The following is a 23,850-nucleotide window of genomic DNA, read 5'->3' as shown; positions in this document are numbered from 1 at the left end:
TTGTAACTCTAACCCTAACCCTAACCCTAACCCTAAACCTAACCCTAATCCTAACCCTAACCCTAACCATAGCCCTCACTGTAACTCTAACCCTAACTCTAACCTTAAGCCTAAACCTAACCCTAATCCTCAGCCTCACCCTCACCCTAACCCATACCCTAACCCTAACCCTAAACCTCACACTCACCCTCACCCTAACCCTAATCATAAACCTAAACCTATCCCTTACCCCAACCCTCACATTCAGCCTCAACCTACCCCTCACCCTAACCCTAATCCTAACCCTAAACCTCATCATAACCTTCACAATAACCCTAACCCTAACCCTCACCCTAACCCTAACCATAACCCTCACCCTCATGCTCAGCCAAAGCCTACTCCTAAGCCTAAAGCTAAGCCTAACCCTAACCCGAACCCTCACCTTCACGATAACCCTAACCTTAAACCTAACTCTAACCCTTAACCTCACTCTCACCCTAAACCTAACTCTAACCCTAACCCTGAAACTAAACCTCATCCTAAACCTAACCCTCACACACACCCTAACCCTTACCCTAATCCTAATACTTTCTCTAAGCCTAACCCTCACCCACACCCTAAACCTCACACTAACCCTAACTCTAACACTAACCCTAACCCTAACCCTCACCCTCAGCTTCACCCTAACCCTAACTCTAACCGTAAACCTCAACCTCATCCTATCCCTAACCCTAAACCTAACGCTAAACCTCACCCTAACACTAACCCTAAAACTCTAACCCTAAACCTAACGCTAAACCTCACCCTAACCCTAACCATAAAACTCACCCTCACCCTAGCCCTCACCCTCACCCTAGCCCTCACCCTAACCCTAATCCTAACCCTAACACTCATCCAAACCCTCCCCATAACCCTAACCCTAGCCCTAACCCTAAACCTCAAAATCTCCCTCACCCTCAGCCTAACCCTAAGCCTAAACCTAACCCTCACCATAACCCTCACACTCAACCTCTCCCTAACCCTAATCCTAAAGCTAACCCTATCCCTAAACCTCAACCTAAACCTCCCCCTCACCCTAAACCTAACCCTAACCCTAACCATGAACCTCATCCTAACTGTCCCCCTAACCCTAACTCTAACCCTAAACCTCACCCTCACCCTAATCCTAACCCTAACCCTAAACCTCACCCTAACCCTAACCCTCACCCTCACCCAAAACCTCAAAGTAACTCTAACGCTAAACCTAACAATAACACTAACTCTAACCCTAACCCTAACCATAAACCTCACTCTCAGCCTCACCCACACCGCAAACTTAACCCGAACCATAACACTAACAATAACCCTAAACCTAACACTAACCCTAATCCTCACCCCCACCCTCACCCTCAGCCTAAACCAAAGCCAAACCCTAAACCTAACAGTAACCCTAAACCTCACCGTAACCCTAACCCTAAACCTAACCCTAACCCTAAACCTAACAAAAACCTTAACCCTAAACCTCATCCTCACCCTAAAACTCACACTAACCCTAAAACAAATCCTCAATCTAACCCTCAACCTCACCCTCACCCTAGCAATCACCCTAACCCTAACCCTCATCCTCACCCTAAACCTCACACTAACCCTAACACTAATCCTCAATCTAACCCTCACTCTCACCATAACCCTAACTCGAACCCGAACCCTAAACCTAACTCTCACCCTTACCATAACCCTCACCCTCAGCCTAACCCTCACCTTTACCCTTACACTCAACCCTACCCTAACACTCACCCTAAACCTACCCCTCACCCTGACCCTAAACCTACTCCTAAACCTCACCCTCACCCTAATCCTAACCCTAACCATAACCCTAACACTAAAACTCACCCTATCCCTAAACCTAACCCTCACCCTCAACCTCATGCTCAGCCTAACCCTAAGCCTAGCCTAACCCTTACTCTAACCCTCACACTCACCCTAGCCCTCACCCTAACCCTAATCCTAACCCTAACCCCCATCCTAAACCTCACCCTAACCCTAAACCTAACCATCAACCTAACCCTAATCCTCACCTCCACCCTCACCCTCAGCCTAAACCTAAGCCTAAGCCTAACCCTAAACCTAACCCTCACACTCACCCTCACCCTCACCCTAATCCTAACCCTAATCCTAACCCTAATCCTGAACATCAACCTAAACCTCACCTTAACCTTAACCCTAACACTAAACCTAACATTAACGCTCGACCTAACCCTCCAACTAACCCTAAATATAACCCTAAACCTCACTCTCACCCTAACTCTAACCCTAACCCTAACCCTAAACCTAATCCTAACCCTCACCCTAACCCTAATTCTCACCCTAACTGTAACCGTAACCCTCATCCTAAACCTCACCCTAACCCTAACCCTAAACCTCACCCTAACCCTAACCCTAACTCTCACCCTCACCCTAGCCCTCACCGTAACCCTAATACTAACCCTAATCCTCATCCTAACCCTCAACCTAACCCTAACCCTAACCCACACTGTAACCCTAACCCTAACCCTCTCCCTAACCCTAAACTTACCCGAACCCTAAATCTCACCCTAACCCTACCCCTAACTCTCACCCTAACCCTAACGATCACCCTCACCCTCACAGTAAGCCTAAACCTAAGCCTAACCCTAAACCTAACCCTAACCCTCACACTCACCCTAACCCGTTCCCTATATCTAATCCTAACACTAAGCCTTACCCTCACCCTCACCCTAACCCTCACCATAACCCTAACTCTAAGATTATCCCTAACCCTAACCTTCGCCCTCAGCCTCACCCTAACCCTAACTCTAACACTAAACCTCAGCCTCATCCTAAACCTAACCCTATCCCTAACCCTAAACCTCACCCTCACCCTAACACTAAACCTCACACTCACCCTAGGCCTCACCCTCACCCTAATCCTAACCCTCACCCTCACCCTAACACCATACTTAACCGAACCTTAAATCTCACCCTAACCCTAACCCTAACCGTCACCCTAACCCTAACCCTCACCCTCATCCTCACGCTCAGCCTAACCCTAAGCCTAAGCCTAACCCTAACCCTAACCTTCACACTCATCCGAACCCTTACACTAATCCTAATCCTAACCCTTATTCTAAACCTCACCCTCACCCTAACCCTCACCGTAACCCTAACTCTAGCACTAACCCTAAACGTAACCCTCAACCTTACCCTAACTCTAACACTAACCCTAACATTAAAACTCACCCTAACCCTAACCCTATCCCTCACCATCACAGTAACTGTAACCTAACCCTAACAATAACCCTAACCTTAACTCTAACCCTCACCCTCACCCTAGCCCTCACCCTAACCCTAATTCTAACCCTCACTCTCACCCTTATCTTAAACCTCAACCTCAGCCCAAAACTCACCTTTACCCGTACCATCATCCTCACCCTAAACGTCAACCTAACCCTAAACCTCATCCTAACCCTCAACTTAAACTTAAACCTAACCATCACCCTAACCCTAACCCTCACCGTCAACCTCATGCTCAGCCTAACCCTAAGCCTAAGCCTAACGCTCATTCTAACACTCATCCTCACCCTAGCCCTCACCCTAACCCTAATCCTAACCCGATCCCTCATCCTAACCCTCCCCTAACCCTAACCCTAACAATCACTTAACCCTAATCCTCACCCCCAATCTCACCCTCAGCATAACCCTAACCCTAAGCCTAACCCGAAACCCTAATTCTAACATACCATCACCATTACCTTAATCCTAATCCTAAACTTAACCCTAACGCTAAACATCAACCTAACCCTCACCCTAACCCTAACCCTAACACTAATCCTAACCCTAACCCTCGACCTAACCCTCCCCCAACCCTAAATCTCATCCTAAACTCACCATCACCTTAACCCTAATCCTAACCCTAACGCTCACCCTAACCCTCACCCTCACTCTAAACCTAACCCTTATCCTAACCCTCACCCTAACCCTAACCTTAGACCTAAATCTCACCCAAACACCAACCCTAACCCTCACCCTCACCCTAGCCCTCACGCTAACCCTAATTCTGACCCTAATCCTCATCCTAACCCTCACCCTAACCCTAACCCTAACCTTCACCCTAATCTTAAGCCTAACCCTAACCCTCAACCTAACCCTAACCGTAACCCTCATCATAACCTTAAACATAACCTGAACCCTAACCCTCACCCTAACCCTACCCCAAACTCTCACCCTAACACTAACACTCACACTCACCCTCACCCTCAGCCTAACCATAATCCTAAGCCTAAACCTAAACCTAACCTCACACTCACCCTAACCCTTACCCTAAACGTAATCCTAACACTAAGGCTAACCCTTACCCACACCTTAAACCTTACGGTAATACTGAGCTAACACTAACCCTCACCCTCACCCTAACCCTAAACCTCATCCTCACCCTTAACCTCACACTAACCCTAACCCTAACCCTAAACCTCAATCTAACCCTCACCCTAACCCTAAACCTAACCATAAACCTAACCCTAACCCTCACCCTTATCTTAACCCTCACCCTCATCCTAAACCTCAACTTTACCCTTACCAACACCCTCCCCCTAACCCTCACCCTAACCCTAAACCTCATCCTAACCCTCACCCTAAACGTAATCCTAACCATCACCCTAACCCTAAAACTCACCCTCAACCTCTTGCTCAGCCTAACCCTAAGCCTAAGCCTGGCCCTAACCCTAACCCTCACACTCACCCTAACCCTTACTCGAATCCTAATCCTAACACTAAGCATAACCCTCACCCTCACACTAACCCTCACCGTAACCCTAACTCTAACACTAACCCTAACCCTAACCCTCACCCTCAGCCTCAACCTAACCCTAACTCTAACCCTAAACCTCACCCTCATCCTAACCCCAACCCTAAACCTAACCCTAAACCTCAACCTAACCCAAACCCAAACCTCACCCTCACCCTAGCCCTCACACTAAACCTAATGCTAAACCTAACCCTCATCCTAACTCTCACCCTAACACTAACCATAACACTCATCCTCACCCTCACCCTATCCCTAAACCTAACCCTAACACTCCACCTAACCCTAACCCTCACCCTCACTGTAACCGTTACCCTAACCCTCACAGTAACCCTAAACTTAACCCGAACCCTAACTCTCACACTAACCCTAACCCTAACCCTAACCCTCACCCTTACCCTCACTCTCAGCCTAACCCTAAGCCTAAGCCTAACCATAACGCAACCCTCACACTCACCAAAAACCTTACACTAATCCTAATCCCAAACCTAAGCCTAAACCTCACCCACACCCTCACCCTCACTCTAACACTCACCCTAACCCTAACTCTAAGACTAACCCTAAACCTACCCCTCAACCTCAGCCTCAACCTTACCCTAATTCTAACCCTAAACCTCACTTTTACCCTATCCCTAACTCTAACCGTGACCCTAACACTAAACCTCACCCTAATCCTAACCCCAACCCTCACACTCACGCTCAACCTAAACCTAAGCCTAACCCTTACTCTAACCCTCACCCTCACCATAGCCCTCACCGTAAACCTAATCCTAAACCTTTTCCTCATCCTAACCCTTACCCTAACCCTAACCCTAACCATCACCCTAACCTTAATCCTCACCCCCAACCTCACCCTCAGCCTAACCCTAAGCCTAAGCCTAACCCTAAACCTCAACCTAACCCTCACCCTAACCTTAAACCTAACACTGAACCTAACACTAACCCTCGACCTAACCCTCCCCCTAACCCTAAACCTAACCCTAAAACTCACCCTCACCGTAACCCAAATCCTAAAGCTAACCCTAACCCTCAGCCTCACTGTTACCCTAACCCTCAACCTAACCCAAACCGAAACCCTAACCCTAACCCTAAACCTTACCCTAACACTAACTCTAATCCTCACCATCACCCTAGCCCTCACCCTAACCCTAATCCTAACCCTAAACCTCACCCTAACCATAAACATAACCGAACCCTAAATCTCAACCTAAACCTAAACCTAACCCTCACCTTAACCCTAACCCTCACACTCACCCTCACTCTCAGAATAACCCTAAGCCTAAGGGTAACCCTAAACCTAACCCTCACACTCACCCAAAAAATTACACTAATCCTAATCCTAACCCTAAGCCTAACCCTCAACCTCACTCTCACCCTCACTCCAACCCTCACCCAAACCCTAACTCTAACACTAACCCTAAACTTAACCCTCAACCTCAGCCTCACCCTTACCCTAACTCTAACCCTAAACCTCACCCTCACCCTAACCCTAACTCTAACCCTAACCCTAACACTCAACCTCACCCTAACCCTAACCCTAACCATCACCCTCACACTAACGGTAACCCTAACCCTAACCATAAGAGTAACCCTAACCCTAATACTAACCCTCACCCTAACCATAGCCCTCACCCTAACATTAACCCTCACCCTAACACTTACCCTCAACCTAACACTAACCCTAACTCTAACACTAAATCTCCCACTAACCCTAACCCTCACCCTAATCCTAAACCTCACCCTAATACTAAACCTAACTCTAACCCTCACCCTGACCCTAGCCTTCACCCTAAACCTAATTCTAACCCTCAGTCTCACCCTAACCCTAACCCTCATCCTCACCCTATACCTCACATAAACCCTAACCCTAAACCTAATCATCAATCTAACCCTCACCCTAAGCCTTACCCTAACCCAAAACCTAACCCTAAACCTCACCCAAACCCTAACCCTAAAACTCATCCTCACTCTAGCCCTCACCCTAACCCTAATCCTAATCCTAACCCTTATCCAAACCCTCACCCTAACACTAACTCTAACCCTAACCCTCACCGTCACCCTCACACTAACCTTAAACCTAACACTAAACCTCAACCTAACCCTAACCCTCACCCTCACTATAACAGTTACCCTAAACCTAACCCTAACCCAAAACTTAACCCGAAACCTAACTCTCACCCTAAGCCTGAACCTAATCCTCACCCTAACCCTCACCCTCAGCCTAACACTAAGCCTAACTCAATCCCTAACCCTAACCCTCATCATATCGCTCACCCTACCCCTAACCCTAATCCTAATGCTAACCCTAACCCTAAACCTCACACTCACCTAACCCTCAACTTAAGCCTAATCCTAACATTAATCCTAACCCTAACCCTAACCCTAAACCTCAGCCTAAACCCTAAAAATCACACTAACCCTCACACTAATCCTCAACCTAACCCTCAACCTAACATTAACCCTAACACTAACCCTAACATTAACGCTCGACCTAACCCTACAACTAACCCTACAACTAACATTTGTAACCCTAAACCTCCCCCTCACACTAACCCTAATCCTAAACTTAACACTAAAACTCACCCTAACCCTAAACCTCACCCTCACCCTCACCCTCACCATAACTCTAACCCTAACCCTAACAATAACACAAATCCTAACCCTAAACCTAACCCTTACCCTAACCCTAATCCTAACACTCACCCTCACCCTAACGATAATCTTAACCCTAACCCTCAACCTAACCCTAAACCTCACTCTCACCATAACCCTAGCCCTCATCCTAACCCTAACCCAAACCCTAACCCTAACGATAAACCTTACCCTAACACTAACCCTAACCCTCACCCTCACCCTAGCCCTCACTCTAACACTAATCCAAACCCTAAACCTCACCCTAACACTAAACATAATAAAACCTTAACTCTCACCCTAACACTAACCCTAACCTTCACCGTAACCCTAACCCTCACCCTCACCCTCACTCTCAGTCTAACCCTAATCCTAAGCCTAACCCTAACCATAAACATCACACTCAACCTAACCCTTACCCTAATCCGAATCCTAACACTAAGCCTAAGCCTAACCTTCATGCTCAAACTCACCCTAATCCTAACCCTCACCCTAACTTTAACTCAAACACTAACCCTAACCCTAACCCTCAAACTCAGCCCCACCCTTACCCTAACTCTAAACCTAAACCTCACCCTCACCCTAACTCTAACCCTAACCCTAAACTTGACCCTAACCCTAACACTAAACCTCACCCTCAACCTTGCACTCACCCTAACCCTAATCCTAACACTAACCCTCATCCTAACCCTCCCCATAACCCTAATCCTAACCCTCACCCTAAACTTCACCCTAACCCTAACACTAACCCTAACCCTAACCCTAACCCTCCACATAACCCTCACCCTAACCCTAACTCTAAACCTCACACTCACCCTAACCCTAACTCTAACCCTAACCCAAAACCTAAACCTGACCCTAACCCTAAACCCTAATGCTCACCCTTACTCTCAACGTTACCTTAACCCAAAACCTAACCCTAACAATAACCCTAACCCTAATCCTAACCCTCACCCTAACCAAAAACCTCACCGTAACCCATACCCTAACCCAAACACTAACCCTCACAGTAACCCTAACCCTAACCTCACCCTATCCCTAACTCTAACCCTAACCCTAACACTAAAAACCTCAACCTAACCCTAACCCTAACCCTCACCCTCACCTTCAATATAATCGTAAACCTAAAAATAAACCTAACCCTAACCCTAATCCTAACCCTCACCCTCACCCTAAACCTAAACCTAAACCTAACACTCACCCTAACCCTAGCCCTCACCCTTACCGTAACCCTAACCCACATTTTAACACTCACCCTAACCCTAACCCTAAATCTCACCCTAACCCTAAACCTACCCCTAACCCTCAACCTAACCCTAATCCTCACACTCAACGTAAACCTAACCCTAACCCTCACCCTAACTCGAAACTTATCCTGAACCCTAACTCCCACCCTAACCCTCACCGTCACGCTCACACTCAATGTAACCTTAAGCCTAATGCTAACCCTAACCATAACCCTCACACTCACCCTAACCCTAACCTTAACCCTAACCATAAACCTCACCTTAACCTAACCCTAAACATCACCCGCACACTAGCCATTACCCTAACCCTAATCCTAACAATAACCCTCATCCTAACCCACTCCATAACCCTCACCTTAACCCAAACAATAACCGTAAAGCTCAAGCTCACCCTTAGCCCAAACCTAAGCCTAAGCCTAAGCATAACCCTAAACCTAACCACAACACTCACACTCATTCTGCACCCTAACCCTCACCGTTACTCTAACCCGAACCCTAACCCTAACCCTAAAACACACCCTTACCCTATACCTAACCCTAATCCTAACCCTCATCCTCACCCTAACACTAAAACTAAACCTAACCCTAACCCTCACCCTAACCGTCAACCTAACCTTATATCTAACCCTACACCTCACCCTCACCCTCATCCTAACCCTAACCCTAACCCTAAACCCCACCCTAACCATAACCCTAAACCTCACCCGCACCCTCACCCTCACCGTAACTCTAATGCTAACCCTATAAATAACACTACCCCTAACCCTAACCATCACCCTAACCCTAATCCTCACCCCACCCTCACCCTCAGCCTATCCCTAAGCCTAAGCCTAACCTTTACCCTAACCCTCACACTCATGCTCATCCTAACCCTAATCCTAAACCTATCCCTATCCCTAAACCTCAACCTAACCCTCACCCTCACCCTAAAACTAACACTAACCCTAAAACTAAACCTCACCCTAACCCTCCCGCTAACCATAACTCTAACCCTAAAGCTCAACCTCACCATAAACCTAACCCTAACCCTTACTCTAAACCTCACCCTAACCCTAACCCAAACCCACAACCTCAACCTCACCGTAACTCTAACCCTAACCCTAACAAAAAACTAACCTTAACGCTAAACCTAACCCTAGCCCTAATCCTCAACCCCACACGCACCCTCAGCCTAAACCTAACCCTAACCCTACCCCTCACCATAAGCCTAACCCTAACCCTAACACTAACACTAACACTAACACTAACCCTAAACCTAAACCTCACCCTAACCGTAACCATAAACCTCACCCTCAACCTAGCCCTCACCCTAACCCTAATCCTAACCCTAACCCTCATCCTAACCCTCCCCATAACCTAAACCTAACCCTCATCCTCAACCTAACCCTCACCCTAACCCTAACCCTAACCCTAACACTAACCGTAATCCTAACCCTCAACCTAACCATCACCCTAACCCTAACTCTAACCCTAAACCTCACCCTCACCCTAACCCTAACTCTAACCCTTACCCAAACCCTAAACCTCACTTTAACCCTAAACCCGAACCCTCACCCTTACCTTCACTATAACCGTAACCCTAAACCTAACCCTAACAATAACGATAACCCTAATCCTAACCCTCACCCTAACCACAACCCTCACCGTAACCTATACCCTAACCCAAACACTAACCCTCACACTAACCCTAACCCTAACCTCACCCTAACCATAGTTCTAACCTTAACCCTAACACTAAAAACTCAACCTAACCCTAACCCTAATCCTCACCCTCAACCTCACCATAACCGTAACCCTAACAATAACCCTAACCCTAAACCTAAAACTAACCCTCACCGTACCCCTAACCCTAAACCGAAACTTAACCCTCACACTAACTTAACCCTCACACTTACTGTAACCCTAACCCTCATGCTAACCCTCACCCTAACCATAACCCTCACCGTAACCCATAACCTAACCCCAAAACTAACCCTCACACTAATCCTAACACTAACCTCACCCTAATCTTAACTCTAACCCTAACGCTAACATTAAAAACCTCAACGTAACCCTAACCCTCTCCCTCACCCTCACCCTCAACATAACCATAACCCTAACAATAACCCTAACCCTATCCCTAATCCTAACACTCACCCTCATCCTAACCTTAAACCTAACCCTAACCCTCACCCTAACACTAACCCTCACCCTTACCGTAACCCTTACCCTCACCCTAACCCTCACTCTAACTCTAACCATAAACCTAAACCTCACCCTAACACTAACCCTAACCCTCACTCTCAAGCTAGCCCTCAACCTAACCCTAATCCTAACCCTAATCCTCATCCTAACCCTCACCCTAACCCCAACCCTAAACCTCACCCTAAGCCTAACCCTAACACTAACCCTCAAGCTAAGTCTAACCCTCACACTCAATGTAAACCTAACCCTAACCCTCAACTTAACCCTAAACTTAACCTGAACCCTAACTCTCTCCATAACCCTAACCCTCACCCTCACCCTCAGTGTAACCCTAAGCCTAACCCTAACACTAACCCTAACACTCACACTCACCCTAACCCTTACCCTAATGCCAATCCTAACCCTAACCCTCAACCTCACCCTCAGCCTCACCTTAACCCTAACTCTAACCCTAAACCTCAACCTCACCCTAACCCTAACCCTAAACCTAACCCTAAACCTCACCCTAACCTAACCCTAAACCTCACCCACACCCTAGCCATTACCCTAACCCTAATCCTAACACTAACCCTCATCCTAACCCTCCCCATAACCTTAACCCTAAACCTCAACTTCAACCTAGCCCTACCCTAACCCTAATCCTAAACCTAATACTCATCCAAACCCTCAGACTAACCCTAACCCTAACTCTCACTCTCACCCTCACACTAACCATAACCCTAACCCTCAACCTAACCCTAACCCTCACTCTCACTGTAACCATTACCCTAACACTCACGCTAACCCTAAACATAACCCGAGCTCTAACTCTCACCCTAACCCTGACCCTAACGTCACCCTAACCCTAACCCTCAACCTCACCATCACCCTCAGCCTAAACCTAAGCCTAAACCTATCCTTAACCCTAACCCTCATCCTATCCCTCACCCTAACCCTAACCCTAATCCTAATCCTAACCCTAACCCTAAACCTCACCCTCACCCTAACCCTCAACTTAAGCCTAACACTAACATTAATCCTAACCCTAACCCTAAATCTCATCCTAAACCCTAAACCTCACACTAACCCTCACACTAATCCTCAACTGAACCCTCACCCTAAACTTAACCCTAACACTAACCCTAACATTAACACTCGACCTAACCCTACAACCAACCCGAAATCTAACCCTAAACCGCCCCCTCATCCTAACCCTAATCCTAACCCCAGCCCTAAAAATCACTCTAACCCTAAACCTCACCCTCAACCAAACCCTCACCCTCACCATAACTCTAACCCTAACCCTAACAATAACACTAATCCTAACCCTAAAGCTAACCCTAACCCTAACCCTAAACCTAACACTCACCCTCACCCTAAACATAATCTTAACCCTAACCCACAACCTAACCCTAACCCTCACCCTCACAGTAACCCTAACCCTCATCCTAACCCTAACACAAATCCTAACCCTAAACCTAAACCTTACCCTAACACTAACCCTAACCATCACCCTCACCCTAGCCCTCACTCTAACATTAATCCTAACCCTAACCCTCACCCTAACCCTAAACATAATCGAACCCTAACTCTCACCCTAACCCTAACCCTAACTTTCACCCTAACCCTAACCCTTACCCTCACCCTCACTCTCAGCTTAACCCTAAGCCTAAGCCTAACCCTAACACTAACGATCACACTGACCCTAACCCTTACCCTAAACCGAATCCTAAACCTAAGCCTAACCCTCACCCTCACGCTCACCCTAATCCTAACCCTCACCCTAAACCTAACTCTAACACTAACCCTAACCCTCAACCTCAGCCTCACCCTTAACCTAACTCTAAACCTAAACCTCAAACTTACCCAAACCCTAACCCTAACCCTCACACTAAACCTAAATGTAACCCTAACCGTAAACCTCACCCTAACACTAACCCTAAACCTCACCCTCACACTGGCCCTCACCCTGACCCTAATGGTAACCCTAATCCTAATCCTAACCCTCACCCTAGCCTTGACCATAACCATCATCCTAACCCTAAACATAACCCTAACCCTGACCCTAACCCTAACCCTCACCCTTACTTTAACCCTTACCCTCATCCTAACCCTCACCCTAACTCTAACCCTAATCCTCATCCTAACCCTCACCCTAACCCTAGCCCTAAACCTCACCCTAACCCTAAGCCTCAACCTAACTCTAACCCTCACACTCAACGTAAACCTAATCCTAACCCTCAATCTAACCCTAAACTTAACCTGAACCCTAACTCTCATCCTAAATCTAAACCTCACCCTCACCCTCACCCTCAGTGTATCCCTAAGCCTAATCCTAACCCTAACCCTAACACTCACACTAACCCTAACACTTACCCTAATCCTAATCCTAACCCTAACCCTAACCCTCACCCTCAGCCTCACCTTAACCCTAACTCTAACCCTAAACCTTAACCTCACCTTAATCCTAACCCTAACCCTAACCCTAAACCTCACCCTAACCTAACCCTAAACCTCACCCTCACACTAGCCATCACCCTAACCCTAATCCAAATATTAACCCTCATCCTATCCCTCCACATAAACCTAACTCTAACAGTCACCCTAACCATAAACCTCAACCTCACCCTTAGCCTAACCCTATGCCTAAACGTAAGCCTAACCCTAAACCTAACCCGAAACCTCACACTCATCTGCACCCTCAACCTCACCGTAACTCTAACCCTAACCCTAACCTAAACCCTAAACCTCACCCCTACCCTAACCCTAACCCTATCCCTAACCCTAACCCTCATCCTTACCCTAACCCTAACCCTAAACCTAACCCTAACCCTCACCCGAACCCTCCACCTAACAATAACCCGAACAGTCACCCTAACTCTAATCCTCACCGCCACCCTCACCCTAAGCCTAACCATAAGCCTAAGCCAAACCCTCACCCAATCCCTCACACTCCCCCTCACCCTAACCCTAATCCTAAACCTAACCCTGTCCCTAAACCTCAAACTAACCCTCAACCTCACCCTAACCCTAACACTAACCCTAACACTAAACCTCACCCTAACCCTCCCCCTAACCCTACCTCTAACCCTAAATATCATCCTCACCCTAACCCTAACCAAAACCCTCAGCCTAAACCTCACCCTAATCCTAACCTCACCCTCACCCTCAAACTCACCGTAACTCTAACCCTAACCCTAACAATAACACTAACCCTAACCCTAACCCTAACTCTAACCATAACCCTCACATTCAGCCTCACCCTCACTGCAAACTTAACCCTAACTATAACACTAAAAATTACCCTAACCCTAAGCCTAACCTAACTCTAAATCTAATCCTAACCCCCACCCTCAGCCTCAGCCTAACACTAAGCCTAAACCTAACCCTAAACCTAACCCTAATCTTCAGCCTCAGCCTCAACCTAACCCAAACCCTAAACCTAACACTCACCCTAACTCTATGCCTAAACCTAACCCTGATCCTCACACTCACCCTCAAACTAACCCTAATCCTAAACCTAACCCAATCCCTAACCCTAACCCTCACCCTAACCCTCACCCTAGCGCTCACCCTAACCCTAACCCTAACACTCACCCTCAACCTAGCCCTCAACCTAACCCTAAACCTCACACTCACCTTAACCCTTACCCTAACCCTCACTCTAACCCTAAACTTAACTCAAACCCTAACTCTCACCCTAACCCTAACCCTAACACTAAACCTAACCCTAACCATCAACCTTACCGTAACCCTCACCCTTTGCCTAACCCTCATGTTTGCCCTTACCGTCACCCCTATCTTAACCCTCACCATAACCCTCACACTCACCCTAACCCTCACCCTAAAACTAACTCTACACCTAAACCTCACGTTCACCCTAACCATAACTCTAACCCTAACCCTAACACTAAACCTCACCCTAACCGTAACCCTACACCTCAGAATAACCCTAACCCTCATCCTCACGCAAACCCTCAGCCTAAACCTAAGGCTAACCCTAACCATAACATTAAGCCTCAAACTCACCCTAACCAGAACCATAATCCTAATCCTAACCCTAAACCTAACCCGAACCCTCACGCTCAACCTCACCCTAACCCTAATTCTAACCCTAAACCTCACAATGACCCTAACCCTAATCCTAAAACTGACCCTCACTGTAACCGAAACCCTAAACCTAACCCTAAACTTATCCCTAACCCTAGCCCTAACCCTACCCCTAAATCTCACCCTAACCCTAACCCTAACACTAACCCTAACCCTAAACCTCACCCTAACTCTAACACTAACCGTAAACCTCACCATCATCCTAACCATCACTCTAACCCTAACCCAAACACTAAACCTTACCCTAACCCTAACCCTAAAAGTCACCCTCACCTCACCGTAACCAAAACCCTAAACCTAACCCTAACAATAACCCTAACCCTAATCCTAACCCTCCCCATAACCATAACCCTCATCCTAACCCAAACACTCACCCTAAAACTTACCCTCACCCTAACACTAACCCTAACCCTAAAACTAACCCTCACACTAACCCCAACCATAACCCTAAACATAAACCTCAAAGTAACCCTCACCCTCAGCCTAACTCTAACACTAACCCTATCCCTAACCCTCCTCCTAACCCTATATCTAACCCTAAACTTCACCCTCACACTAACCCTAACCCTAACCCTAAACCATACCCTAACCCAACCCTACCCCTCACCCGCACCCTCACCCTCACCGTAACTCTAACCCTAACCTTAACAGTAACACTAACCCTAACCCAAACCATCACCCTAACCCTAATCCTCACCTCCACCCTCACCCTCAGCCTAACCCTAAGTCTAAGCCTCACCCTCACCGTAACTGTCACACTCACCCTCACCCTACCCCTAATACTAAATCTAACCTTATCCCTAAACCTCAGCCTAACCCTCACCCTCCCCGTAACCCTAACACTAAACCTCAACCTAAATCTCACCCTAACCCTAACCCTCACCCTCACCTTCAATCTCACCATAACTCTAAACCTAACCCTAAATCTAACACTAACCCTAACCCTAACCATAAACATAACCATAAACCTCACCTTCAGAATCACTCTCAGCTCCAACTTAACCCTAACCATAACACTAACAATAACCTTAATCCTAAACCTAACACTATTCCTCAACCCCACCCTCACCCTCAGCCGAATCCTAAGCCTAACCCTAAGCCTAAACCTAACCCTAACCCTAACTGTAACCCTAAACCTAACCCTAAACCTAACCCTAATCCTCAGCCTCACCCTCACCCTAACCAAAACCCTAACCCTATCCCTCACCCTAACCCCAAGTCTAACCATAACCCTGACCCTCACACTCACCCTCAACTTAGCCCTAACCCTAAACCTAACCATATCCCTAAACTTAACCCTCACCCTAACCCTCACCCTAACACTAATCCTAACCCTAAACCTCATCCTAACCCTCACCCTAACCCTAACCCTAACCCTCACCCTTATCCTAAACCTAACCCTCAACCTCATGCTTGGCCTAAGCCTAAGCCTAAGCCTAAATCTAACCCAAATATTCAACATAACGCTAACCCTAACTCTAAGCCTAAACCTCACTCTCACACTAACCCTAACTCTAACCCTTACCCTAAACCTAAACCTCATCCTAACACTAATCCTAAACCTCACCCTCACCCTCACCGTAACCGTAACCCAAACCCTAACTCTACCAATAACCCTAATCCTAACCCTAACCCTCAACCTAACCCTAACCCTAACCCTAACCCTCACCCTAACACTTACCCTCACCCTAACACTAACACTAACTCTAACACTAACCCTCACACTAACCCTAACCATCACCCTGACTCTAAACCTCACCCTAAACCTAAACCTAACCCTCACCTTCATCCTAGCCCTCACAATATCCCTAATCCTCATCCTCACCCTAAACCTCACACTAACTCTAACACTAATCCTCAAGCTAACCCTCACCCACACCCTTCCCCTAACCCTAACCGTCACTCTAACCCTAACCCTCACCCCACTGTAACCCTCACCCTCAGCCTAAACCTCAAGTTTACCCTTACCATCACCCCCATGCTAACACTTACCCTAAACCTAACCCTCAACCTAATCCTCACCATAACCCTAATTCCACCCCAAAACCTCATGCTCACCCTAATTCTAACCCTAAACCTAACCCTAACCCTAACCCTCATCCTAACCCTAAACCTCACACTAACCCTAACCCTAAACCTCAATTTAACTCTCACACTGACCCTAATCCTAACCCTAACCCTAACCCTAAACCTAACCCTAACACTCACCATTATCTTAATCCTCACCCTCAGCCTAAACCTCACCTTTACCCTTACTATCATCCTCACCCTAAACCTCCCCCTACCCTAAACCTCATCGTAACCCTCACCCTAACCATAAAACTAACCATCACCCTAACGCTAACCCTCAACCTCAACCTCACCCTCAGCCTAACCCTAAGCCTAAGCCTAAACCTTAACATAATCGTCACCCTCACCACCCTCACTCTTACCCTCATCCTAACCCTAAGCCTCAACCTAATCCTAACCCTCACCCTCACAGTAACTCTTTTCCTGACACTCACTGTAACCCTAAACTTAACCCGAAACCTAATTCTCACCCTAAACCAAACACTAACCCTCACCCTAACCCTAACCCTAAACTTCATCCTCACCCTACCACTCACCCTAACCATAATCCTAAACCTAACCCTCATCCTAACCATCCTCCTAACCCTAAACCTAACCCTCAACCTAACCCTAACACTCACCCTCAACCTCACCCTCAGCCTAAACCTAAGCCTAACCCTAAACCTAACCCTAACACAGACACTTATCCCAAACCTAAATCTAAACCTAAGCCTAAGCTTATCCCTTACCCAAAACTTCACCCTCACCCTAACACTAATCCTAATCCTCACCCTAACCCTAACCCTAAACCTCCCCCTAACTCTCACCCTAACACTAACACTAACCCTAACCCTAACCCTCCACCTAACCCTCACCCTAACCCTAAACTCTAACTCTAAACCTCACCCTCACCCTAAACCTCACCCTAACCCTAACCCTAACCCTCACCCTCACCCGCACCATAACCGTAACCTTAATCCGAACCCTAACAATAACCCTAACCCTAATCTTAACCCTCACCCTAACCATAACCCTCACCCTAACCCTAAACCTAAACCTCACCCTCACCCTAGCTCTCACCCTAACCCTAATCCTAACCCTAACACTCATCCTAACCCTCCCCTTAACCCTTACTCTAACCCTCACCATAACCCTAATCCTCACACTCAACCACACCCTCAGCATAAACCTAAGCCTAAACATAAACCTAACCCTAACACATACACGCACAATCACCTTGACACTAATCCTAACCCTAACTCTAACCCTAACCCTCCTGGTAACTCTCACCCTAACACTAAACCTAACCCTAACCCTCAACCTCATCCTAATCCTAAACCTAACTCTAACCCTAACCCAAAACCTAAACCTCAACCTAACCCTAACTCTAACCCTCACCCTCACCCTAAACCTCACACTAACGCTAACCCTAATCCTCAATCTACCCTCACCCTAAACCTAAAACTAACCCTAACCCTCACCCTTATCTTAACCCTCAACCTCAGCCTAAACCTCAGCTTTACCCTTACCATCATCCTCACCTTAACTCTCACCCTAACCCTAAACCTCATCCTAACAGTAAAAATAACCCTCACCATAACCATAACCCTCAACCTCAACCTCACCCTCAGCCTAACACTAAGCCTAACCCTAAACCTAACCCTAACACACAAACGCACCCTCACCCTGAACCTAATCGTAACCCTAACCCTAACCCTTACACTCCCCGTAACTCTCACCCTAACCCTAACCCTAACACTAACCTTAACCCTCAGCCTCACTCTCACCCTAACCCTAATCCTATCCCTAACCCTCATCCTAACCCTCCCCCTAACCCTTACACTAAACCTCACCCTAACCCTAACCCTCAAACTCAACCTCACCCTTAGCATAAACATTAGCCTAAACCTAAAACTAAACCTAACACACACACTCAACCTCACCCTAACCCTAATCCTAACCCTAACCTTCCCTCTCATCCTCACCGTCAGTGTAAACCTAAGCCTAACCCTAACCCTAAACATAACACAAACCTAACCCTTACCCAAATCCTAATCCTAACCCTAACACTAAGCCTCACCCTCAGCCTCACCTTTACCCTAACTCTAACCCTATATTTCACACTCACCTTAATCCTAACCCTAACCCTAAACCTCATCCTAACCCTCCCCATAAACCTAACCCTAACCCTCAACCTAACCCTAACCCTCAAACTCACCCTCAACCTCAGCCTAAACCTAAGTCTAAACCTAAAACTAAACCTAACACACTCACTCACCCTCAACCTAACCCTAATCCTAACCCTAACATTCACCCTCACCATCAGTATAAACCTAAGTCTAACCCTAACCCTAACCATCACACTCAACCTAACCAGTACCTTAATCCTAATCCTAACCCTAACCCTAAGCCTCACCCTCAGCCTCACCTTTACCCTAACTCTAACTCTATACCTCACACTCACCATAACCATAACGCCAACCCTAACCCTAAACCTCACCCTAACACTAACCCGAAATCTCAACCTGATCCTAGCCCTCATCCTAACCCTAATCATAACCCTAACCCTCATCCTAACCCTCCCATAACCCTAACCCTAACCCTAACCCTCAAACTCACCCTGAACCTCAGCCTAAACCTAAGCCTAACACTATACCTAACACTAACCCTCACACTAACCCTAACCATAACCCTAATCCTAACCGTATCCCTCACACTCACCCTAACCCTCACCCTAAACCTAACCCTAAACCTAACAATAACCCTACCCCTAAACCATACCCTCAGTCTCACCCTAAACCTAACTCTAACCCTAAACCTCAAACTCACAGTAACCCTAACCTTAAACCTCACACTCACACTCACCCTTGCCCTTACCGTAACCCTAATCCTAACCCTAAACCTCATCCTAACCCTCCTCCAAAATCTAACCCTCACCCTCAACGTCACCCTCAGCCTAACCCTAAGCCTAACCCTAAACCTAAACCTAACACACACACTCACCCTCACTCTAACCCTGATCCTGTCCCTAACCCTAACCCTAACCCTAACCCTCCCCCTAACTATCACCCTAAACCTAACACTAAAACTAACCCTTACCCTAACCCTCAACCTAAACCTCACCCTAACCCTAAATCTCACCCTCATTCTAACCCTAACTCTAACCCTAACCCAAACCCTAAACCTCACCCTAACACTAACCCTAACACTAACACACACCCTCTCCCTCATTCTAATTCAAGCCTAACCCTAACCCTATCCCTCACACTCACCCTAAACCTAACCCTAAACCTCAAACTAACCCTCACCCTCACCCTCAACCTCTGCCTAACACTAATCCTACTCCTAACCCTAACCCCAAGCCTCACCCTCAACTTAACCCTCACCTGAAGCCTAACCCTAACATTAATCCTAACCCTAACCCTCACCCTCAGCCTCACCCTAAATCTAACTCTAACACTAAACCTCACCCTGACCCTAACCCTAACCCTAACCCTAACCCTATCCCTAAACCTCATCCAGGCCTAACCCTAACCCTCACCCTCACCATAACCTTAACCCTAACCATAAAGCTAAAATAACCCTAACCCTAAACCTAACCCTCACCCTAACCCTAACCCTCAACCTCAACTTCACCCTCAGCCTTACCCTAAGCCTAACCCTAACCCTAACGCTCACACTAACCCTAACCCTTACCCTAAACCTAAGCCTAACCCTAAGCCTAACCCTCACCTTCAACCTAACCCTAAATCTAACCCTAACACTAAACCTCAACCTCACCCTCACCCTCAGCCTTACCCTAAGCCTAACCCTAACCCTAACGCTCACACTAACCCTAACCCTTACCCTCAACCTAAGCCTAACCCTAAGCCTAACCCTCACCTTCAACCTAACCGTAAATCTAAAACTAAGCCTAAATCTCACCCTCACCCTAACCCTCACCCTTACCATTACCCTCAACCTCAGCCTAACGCTGAACTTTACACTTATCGTCAATCCCACCCTAACCCTCACTCTAACTCTAACACTCACCCTAACCCTAACTCTACCCCGAAACCTCACACTCACCCTAACCCTAACTCTAACCCTAACTCTAACACTAACCCTCACCCTAACCCTAACACTAACCATCACCCTAACCCTAATCCTCACCACCACCCTCACCCTCAGCCTAACCCTAAGCCTAAGCTTAACCCTAACCCTAAACCTCACACTCACCCTCACCCTCAACCTAACCCTAACCCTAATCCTAAACCTCAACCTCACCCTCAACCTAACCTTAACCCTAACACTTACCCTAAACCTAACCCTCCACCAAACCCTCCAACTAAACCTGTCTAACCATAAACCTAACCCTCACCATAACACTAATCCTAGACCTAAACCTAAACCTCACCCTAACCCTAACACTCACCCTCACCTCTCCCTAATCCTAACCCTAACCCTCACCCTAAACCTTACCCTCACCCTCACCGTAACCCTAACCCTCACCCTAAACCTAACCCTAAACATTACCATAAAACTAACCCTAATCTTCACCTTCACCCTAGCCCTCACCCTAACCCTACTCGTAAACCTAATCGTCATCCTAACCCTCACCGTAACTCTAAGCCTAACTCTAACCCTAACCCTAACCCCAAAACTCACTCTAACCCTAACACTAACCCTACCACTAACACTAACCCTAAACCTAACCGTAAACCTAACCCTAAACCTAACCCTAATCCTCAGCCTCACCGACACCCTAACCCAAACCCTAACCCTAACCCTCATCCTAACACAAAGCCTAACCATAACCCTAATCCTAACCCTCACACTCACCCTCACCCTAACCCTAATCCTAAACCTAACCCTATCCCTAACCCTAACCCTCAGCCTAACCCTCAGCCTAGCCCTCACTCTTACACTTATCCTAACCCTAATCCTCACCCTAACCATAACCCTCACCCTAACCCTAACCCTCTCCCTAAGACTTACCCTCACCCTAACCCTAACCCTAACCCTAATACTAACCCTCACACTAACCCTAAACATCACCCTAAAACTAACACTCACCCTGTCTAACCCTAACCCTCACCCTCACCCTATCCTTCACCCTAAACCTAACCCTCATCCTCACCATAAACCTCACTCTAAACCTAACCCTCACACTAACCCTAACTCTACCCCTAACAATAACACTAATCCTAACCCTAAACCTAACCCGAACCCTAACCCTAATGCTACCATTCAACCTCTCCCTAACCCGAACCCTCACCCTAACCCTAAATGTACCCCTAAACCTCACCCTCACCCTAACCCTAACTGTAACCCTAACCCTAACACTAAACCTCGTTGGAACCCTAAACGGAACCCTTACCCACACTTTAAACGTAACCCTAACCCTAAACCTAACAATAACCCTAACCCTAACCCTAACCCTCACCCTAAACATAACACGTACCCTAACCTTAACCCTCACCCTAAAACTAACCCTAAACCTCACCCTTATCTTAACCCTCACCGTCAGCCTAAACCTCACCTTTACCCTTACTTTCATTCTCACCCTAACCCTATACCTCATCCTAACCCTCGCCCTAAGCATAAACCTAACCATCATCCTAAACCTAACCATCACCCTCACCCTAGCCCTCAACCTAACCCTAATCCTAATCCTAACCCTCATCCTAAACCTCACCTTAACCCTAACCATAACGATCAAACCTAAACATAATCCTCACCCCCACCCTCACCCTCAGCCTAACCCTAAGCCTAAGCCTAACCCTAAACCTAACCCTAAACCTCACCCTCACCCTAGCCCTCACCCTCACCCTAATCCTTACCCTAACCCTCAACCTATCCCTCACCCAAACACTAAACCTAACCCTCAACCTCACCCTCACCCTAACCTTAATCCGAACCCTAACCCTCAATCTCACCCTAACCATCACCCTCACCATAACCCTTACCCTAATACTCAACCTAACCCTAAACTTAAACCAAACCCTAACTCTCACCCTTACCCTAACGATAACCCTCACCCTAACCCTAAGCCTAAACTTCACCCTCACCCTAGCCCTTACTCTCAACCTCACCCTCAGCCTAATCCTAACCCTAAAACTAAACATTACGCTAACACACACACTCACCCTCACCCTAAACCTAATCCTAACCCTAACTCTCATCCTAACCCTCCCAATTACCCTAACCCTCAACCTAAACCTAACCCTCACCCTCAGCCTAATCGTAAGCCTAACCCTAACCCTAAACCGCACACTCAAACTAACCCTATCCCTAAACCTCATCCTAGCCCTAAACCTAACCCTCACCCTCACCCTCACAATAAACGGAACCCTAACCCTAATGCTAACAATAATCCTAAACCTATCCCCAATCCTCACCCTAACCATAACCCTCACCCTAACCCAAACCCTCACCCTAACATTTACCCTAACCCTAAACCTAACCCTCACACTAACACTGAACCTCACCTTAACACTAACCCTAACCCTAACACTAACCCTAAACATCAAACTATACCTAAACCTCACCCGAACCCTAACCCTAAACCTCAACCTCGCCCTAGAACTGACCCTAACGCTAACCCTCATCCTCACCCTAACTTCACACTAACCCTAACACTAATACTCAATCTAACTCTCACCCTCACCCTAACCCTCACCCTAACCCTCACCCTAACCCTAACCCTTACCCTTACTGTAACCCTCACCCTCAGCCTAACCCTCAACTTTACCCTTACCGTCACCCTCACCCTAACCCTCACTCTAACGCTAACCCTCACCCTAACCATAACTCTACCCCTAAACCTCACCCTCAGCCTAACCCTAACTCTAACCCTAATCCTAACACTACCCTCACCATAACCCTAACCAT

Source organism: Dipodomys merriami, unplaced genomic scaffold (genome assembly GCF_024711535.1).
Source record: "Dipodomys merriami isolate MVZ:Mamm:240054 unplaced genomic scaffold, mDipMer1.0.p SCAF_65, whole genome shotgun sequence".
Classification (NCBI taxonomy): domain Eukaryota; kingdom Metazoa; phylum Chordata; class Mammalia; order Rodentia; family Heteromyidae; genus Dipodomys; species Dipodomys merriami.
Note: the sequence above shows the minus strand (reverse complement) of the source record.